Genomic DNA, 7,691 nt, shown 5'->3' with positions numbered 1-7,691 from the left:
ACTTCCACCTTTTCTTTCATTTGGGCATTGTTTCTTTGTCTTCCCATTGCTTATGAGACTCTTCTTGTTAGCTTCAGCTTCTTAAATTGATCTGTTCTGACTCCCTAGGTTTATGGTGTGAACTTCTGTGGTAGAATACCTGTGAAATTCAGTGGTGCAGTCTCCTGCAGGTATCTTGATGTTCTTTGCTTCCACCTCCTCCTTTCTTTGTGTGTGTGTGATCAGCTGGAGGGGGAGGCAAAATGGTTTATGACAGCAGGAGAGTACTTTATGATATTTACAGTCACAGCTGGCAGAGAAGAGATAGAAGATCTTTAGGCTCTATACAGTATTAACTGTAATCTTCAACCCAATTTGCCACTTTTAAGAAAGGATAGACTGAATATAAGTCTCTTTTGGGGGAGGGAAGGCTTGTGAGTTGTATCTAGAAAGCAGTGAGGTTGCAGGTGGTCAGATTTTGAGGTAAGGTGAGAGTAAAGAATAGTAAATAGACGTAGCGTGTGAGCAAGTAGCATTAATCACTACAGTAATAGAATTCAGGAATCTGTAAAGTGGGCTAAGACCCGAGAGATGTGTTGTGAAGTATTTACAGTGGTATAGAAAGCAACAAAAAAACAAACAGACACACAAAAAAGGGCAGGAGAAGTGAGGAAAAAGCAGTAAGTTTGGGGTGAAAGGAAGAAGGACTAAAACAGGAAAAAAGAAAGGAGAGGAACAGAGTACTGAAAAATACAGCAACAATAAAATTTTTAAAAAATATATACAATCACGGAAAAAAGTTTTAAAAAAAAAAACAAACCTCCTTCCTTGTTGGTTTCAAACTGTCCCATCTGGTTTTTCTGGTTTCAGCAGGAGCCCTCTGTGGGCTGGGTTTTAGGCCCAGGCGCACACCCACCCGCCAGCCAGGCTTCCAGACTAGGGTGTGGGCACCCGCCCACCTGACAGGCTACCTGGGTCCCACGGGATCTGGTCCTGGTCCTGTGACTGGGTGAGAAGCAAGTCAAGCTGCCTTCATAGGAGAACACCTCAGTCCACTTTCCAGGAAAAACTTCTCCACAATGCATGCCTCCTAGCCCAGCCCAATCCCCAACCTGACTGGTTAGGACAATGCTCCTTTCAAATTTCCTGGGCTGGCAGGCTGGTGGGCTGGCGACCACAGAGATCACAACTGAACATGGCCCCCTGTCCTTGCCACCCTCCCTGCACACCTAGGCAGACAGGTCTCTGCCACCCGGCCCTGCCTAGATGGTGAGGGAGGGAGCCAGCTCTTCCAGGGACCCCACAGCCGGCCCAATGCTCCACTGGGTGCTGGGATCCCTATGAGAACTCCATGGCACTGGCCGCAGCCAGAAGCCTCTACACCCCTAACACAGCGGCAGCAGCAGCTCCGAGGTATTTGGGGCTGGCCGAGGGCATTCGGCCCTGCCGCTGCCGCTTTTGTCTTTACTCACAGGTGCTGGGCTCCCGCTGAGTCCTCTGTGGCAGACGCCCCAACGCTGGACATAGACAGAAGCCTCTGGGCCCTGGAAGCTGCGGCAGCAGCAGCTCCGAGGTCTTTACGCACCGGCCAATGGCTGCTGGTCCCACCGCCACTGCTGCTTTTGACTTTTCTCTGGAGTGCCTGACTCCCAAGGGCAGCTGGCCCTCCCGCTGCTGCTTTTGTCTTTACTCACAGGTGCTGGGGTCCCGATGAGTCCTCTGTGGCAGATGCCCCTGTCGCTGGGCGCAGGCAACTGCTGCGGCAGCTGTGGCTCTGAGGTCTTTACGCGTCAGCCAATGGCTGCTGTCCTACCAACGCCGCCACCACCGCCCTTGACTTTACTCAGGGTTGCCGGGCTCCCGATAAGTTCTCCGTGGCAGAGGACCCTGTCACTGGGCACAGACAGAAGGAAGCCTCTGGGCTCCGACCGCTGCAGCAGCTGTGGCTCCGAGGTCTTTACCTCCGAGGTCTTTACCTCAATGGCTGCCTCTGGCCTGGCCACCTCCGTCCTTACTTGCGTCCCTGAGACCCCAAAGACCTGTAGCTGTCTGGTTCGTCACTATCTCTGGTCTCTTAGTTTCATAAATGCTGGGGAATTGTTGGTTGGGGAATTGATTGCGCTGTTCTTCAGTAAATCTGCCAGGATTTTCTCCCAGGGGTATGAGAACTGGAGTCGCTCTGTCCTACTCTGCCGCCATTTTTCCTGTTTCTCCAAGTCACTAGTATTCTTAATTATAACAAGTTAAAGAGTTGCTATTATCCTTATTAGATAATATATTTCAAGATGTCATAGACAAGAACCAAGTTTAAAAAATGAATTAAGAGGTGTAAATATTAGAAAAACAGAAATTGAAATTATTTTGCAAATGATATATTAAATAAAAAGAATTCCAAGATAATTAATGGAAAAATCAATAGAAACCAAATTACCATTAAATAAGAAATCTACCTGGATGTGGAATATATGAATATCAACAGCTTCCCAAATTTTAAAGAATAAAAATGGATTAATACCTTTAATACACAAATAACCTCTATAACACATTATAAAATTAACAAAGAAAATTAATATTTACAAAATAAGAAAGGAAAATAATTTAAAGACTAATGATAAAAGGAAATTGTATATATGTAGAGAAAACTAAAAACAAATTATTAGGAAAATTTGTGAATTGACGTCAAATAAATCACCACATGAAGGATAAATGCCTTGATTTATAAATGGAACAGGACCATTCAACACAATTCACAAAAGAAGTAAATGTGCAAATGGTTTACATGGATTCAAACAATTAAATTTTATTTTTTATCTCATAGTTTACAATGAATTTGTTTTATTTTAGAAATAATCCATGTCGATGAAAATACAGAGAAAGATTCACTCTCTTACAACTTCCAGTGTGAGTTTAAATATGTGTTATTTTTTTAGAAAACTATTTCACAAAATTTACACAGGCTTTAAGTGAGTGGGGTTTTTAATCAAGCAGTAACATTCAACTCTAAAAATTTATGCAAAGAAAGGTAATAGATGATTAGAAATATTTGTTAACATGTTTACCAGTGTGTTTATGGTGAAATCATTGTATCCAGGAAATGCTTAAAACTACTCATGTATCTGAACACTGTGTGATGACGTGTCCAACACACCTGAAGTGGGATGAGGCCAGTGAAATGGAAGCAGTAGCTATGTGGTATAACATCAGAGTGCCTCACTATATTAGTTTGCTGGAGCTGCTTATATAGAAGTATAAATAATAAATTGAAGCATGAATACTAATTTACTTGCTTGACCTTGAAGAGAAGAAAAGGGAAAGGGTGTGCAGAAAGTCAGACAAAGTGACAGAATGCATTGAATAAAGTATTGAATTTCAATCATATTTAATATTTATATGAAAGTTTTTTATGTTATATATGTAAAGATAATCAGTGTACACTTAAAGAAATACAAAGTGAACAAATAGGAATTGTCACCATTATGAAAAAAGATACCAATTTTAAATGTATTAATATTACATATTATTCCATAATATATAAGGAAATGTCCCACCCATTGCCATTATAATATCTGGCATCAAAAATTCAAGGAAGGGAATAGCTTTAGATGAAAAATCCTTTAAGAAAAGTTCTGAGATGGGAGTGGGGGAAAGAAGCTTCTAAACCAGCTTATCAATTGATACTCAGGTGAGAAACTGAAATATTTGGTTGTCCCTGAAACCAGTCTGGAATGTAGGAAATAAGAAACCAGTGTGAAAGTTTCATGGCAGGTGGCAAAACATGTGGGGACATGTAAGGTTTATCAACACTTCTTCTTGTAAATCCCAAACAATAAAGTTACTGAGAGACACCCCCCGAAAGACAATGCACATGGGCTTTAAAACTTAAATGTTATCTGGTGCAGTGCAATTTCCTCACAGCCCACATAGATGATGCAGGTGATCAAAATCTCCTGAACATGCAACTATTCCAAATTAAAAAAAGAAAAAGAAACACACACAATCCTTAATTCACCAGAATGCTGTTATTTTAATAGTGCTTATTTTGTATAATTTCTAAAAAAGCACTAATAATGTGTTGCTGAATCCATAAGGAAATAAAAGTTCATTGACAGGACTTTGAGTCCATCCTCATTCAAGTCTGTCTGAGTTTTCTCAAGTTTGAACTTCAGGAACACAAAGAAGAGCAGCATCTTGGGGAAAGTGCAGTATTGCATGTTGTATGACATTAGCATTCTAATATGAACTTGTATTGAATTAAGTAACTCTGATAATGGTTGCCAACATACTGGCCTGAAGCATAGAATAGTCTATGAGATAACATAATGAGAGTGTAAACTTGATTTTATATTCTAGACTAATTCGTTGTGATTCCATGAGACAGCTAGCTAAATATCCCTGACCCTGACCTTTAATAAAAAACAAAATATAACCAGAAACATTGAAATCAAGAGCAAATTGACAGTAACCAGAGGGGAGGTGGGAGGGAGTATTGGGAGGGAAAAGGAGGAGGGTTTTCAGAACAACTGTGAAGGACACGTGAACAAAACCAAGGGGGAGTGGGGATCAGGGGAGGGAGGTGGGGATGGCTGGGGTGGTGGGGAGTGGTGTGAGGAATATTCAGACAACTGTGATCGAACAACAATTAAAAAATTGAAAAGAAGAACAAAACAAAACTAAGCTACAGAATCTCTCTGTGGTCTATTCCAGGAAGCTTCCTTAGAGTTACATTGCCAGAATTAAGTGAAGAGCTCACAGTGTCAACAGACCCAATCTCCGTGGTGTTGTGAGCTTCTATGAGCACAGTTCAAGGAAACAAGACTTCAATTATATAAAAAACAATAATTAAATTCATTTTCTTCTAATTACACTTTTTTTATAACCTCCCAATTACCTTCCCACCCTCTCCTTCTTAAAGAACACAAATACAAATGTTACAGGTCTCTTTTTTAGCAAGCTTTATGAATAATCATAAACAATAGCCTTCAGGGAAAAGGGTTAGCATTTCTTAAGATTTAAAAGCTTTTCAGGTTGCTGAAATAAATTATAGTGACCACTTAAAAGAGAATAAAGAAAGGTCAAAATCAATTTAGAATCTGCAGTGTTTATGTTTTTAGATCACTTAAATGTGGACTCCTACGAAATTCTTATAATTAACTTAGTTAATACACTTCTGCAGTTTGCAACAAAACACAAACGAAACAAATGGTGATGAATGAATCTGTTTAGATCCCAATTTTGCATTTTGTGTATCATAAACATGGATAAACTAATAGCATAGAATACCAAATTTGTGATCTGTATAAATAAACAATTACAGCCCTGGCTAGTGTGGCTCAGTAGATTAAGCACTGGTCTGCAAACCAAAAGGGTCACTGGTTGGATTCCTAGTTGGGGCACATGTCTGGGTTGCAGGCCAGGTCTCCAGCTGGGAGAGCGTGAGAGGCAACCACACATTGATGTTTCTCTCCCTCTCTTTCTCCCTCCCTTCCCCTCTCTCTAAAAATATGTGAATAAATAAAATCTTTTAAAATTAAAATAATTAAATAATAAGCAATTACATATCATTGAATGCTATTTAAAAAGTTAAAAGTAACTAGTATTGAAGTTCTTATATTTTCATTGATTTGAATGTTTATGATTCAGAGCAAGCCTGGACATTTTTATTTGTTTTAACTGCCGTTAAGTATGTGATCTATGACCCATTACAATGGCTAGGTATAATATTGCAAATGAAAACCTTAACTTCCAGTGCTTTATATTCAAGCAATCTAAAAATTGACATAAACTAATTTATACTAATATGACATTTAATAATTTTAACTGAAGTTTTATTGAGATTAATGTAGATCCATATACATATAGAAAAATAATATTGAGAGAACCTTAAGGCTCTTTTTTTAGTTTTCTCCAATAGAAACAGTTTATTAAAGAATAGCACAGCCAGCATATTGAGATTGATAAAATCCAATGATCTTTGAATTTCCCCAGTTTTACTGGGTTGGACAAAAAAAAAATATTTTTTTCATAAAATGGCTATAATGGTGCTTCATTGTCTTTAACTTCATTTGAAACAATTTTGGTAGTTGTGTTATGACAACTGTCATATCAGCGTGCATTAAAAAAATCTTACTAAAATTGGTCGATTTTTATGTAGTAATTTTAATATTGAAGATGGAGGAAAATATACAACATTTTGGTATATTATGCTTTATTATTTCAAGAAAGAAAAAAATGCAACTGAAACACACAAAAAGCAAGATTTGAGCAGTGTATAGAGAAGGTGTTGTGACTGATGGAGTGTGTCAAAAGTGGTATGCAAAGTTTCTTGGTACTATTGATATTTTGGCCAAATAATTCTTGCTGTGGAGCTGTCTAATGCAATGGAAAATATTTGGCAGCACCCCTGGCCTCCAACCTTTAGAAGCCAATAGTGGGAGATACCTAACATATTCAAAATATCCAAATCAATAAAGTTATTGGTGAAATTGAAAAATGTGTCTTTTATTTTCTGGAAGAAATCTAAACAGACTTTTGGCCAACCCAATACTTGTACTTACTTATATGTGTCTTTAATCTGAAGTAATTTTATTCACGTGTAGGTTCACATACCCACTACCATCGAGATACAATCGAGACACAGAACAATCCCATCATCACATGTATCCTGTACCCCGTAGGTTGACCTTTGTAACACTCACTGTCTTAACCCTCTTCTTCACTTCCACTTTCCCATACCCTACTCCTTAAACTCTTATTTCTGAAATTTTGTGTAGATATCCTAATTTGGAGGAAATATTTTATATTGACACCTTATATAAAATTAGATATTTCTCTTTACTTAATCAAAATAGAACACATATATAACAAAAAAATATTTGTTATATATGTGTTATAACAAAAAATACTTCCCATGTGAAACTTCATTTATGGTTCTTTACAGAACCAGATGAGATTTTAAAGTAATATGCTATCAAAAATTCTTTTAGGTAATTTGTTCTTTTTGCAACTCAGAAGGGATAGATCACCTGACAAAAATAATATAATGTCCTTCCTACCAAAACATTGTCTGCCACCATATGTCTGCAACATATGATAACTTTCTAATAGTTCTAGGATAAACATCATATGTCACAATGTCTATCCTCATAGGGCCTCAAACAAGGCAAGAAAATAAACCAGGATTTGTAGCAGTCATACATCTTAAAAAGGTAATGTTTTTGCCAAAAAAATAATAATTCATAAGAATTATTGATTGAGGGAAATACCTGGATCTCTTTCACAAGTATATTAAACGTATTCTTTATGCAAGACCAAAAGAATTAACAACAAAGAAACAATAGCAGCACATTATAAACTGTAGGAAATAAACAAGAAATACATGTATTCTTTTGTTAAATTGAGAACGACTTTCTGATAACATTATCTACAAGCTTATTGAAAACTAAAAAAAGTTTTGTTTTGACAAAAACAATGAGGTAATAATTATAAGACAACTAAAAATCTAAATCATTGAAATTTAAAATTGCTAGAAAATTCTGTGTTATGGTTTTCACTGATTGTATCTATTATCTCTATCTATCTATCTATCTATCTATCTATTTATCCATTTGTCTATCTACCTATTCCTAGTGCAAGGATGAGAAAGGTAAGGAAAATCAAAGTCCTATAAAAAAAAGACAAATAGACAAGCTATCTTTGTGCAAGGTTAACACAGC

This window comes from Sturnira hondurensis, unplaced genomic scaffold (genome assembly GCF_014824575.4).
Source record: "Sturnira hondurensis isolate 20B ecotype Veracruz unplaced genomic scaffold, ASM1482457v3 Scaffold0014302, whole genome shotgun sequence".
Classification (NCBI taxonomy): domain Eukaryota; kingdom Metazoa; phylum Chordata; class Mammalia; order Chiroptera; family Phyllostomidae; genus Sturnira; species Sturnira hondurensis.
Note: the sequence above shows the minus strand (reverse complement) of the source record.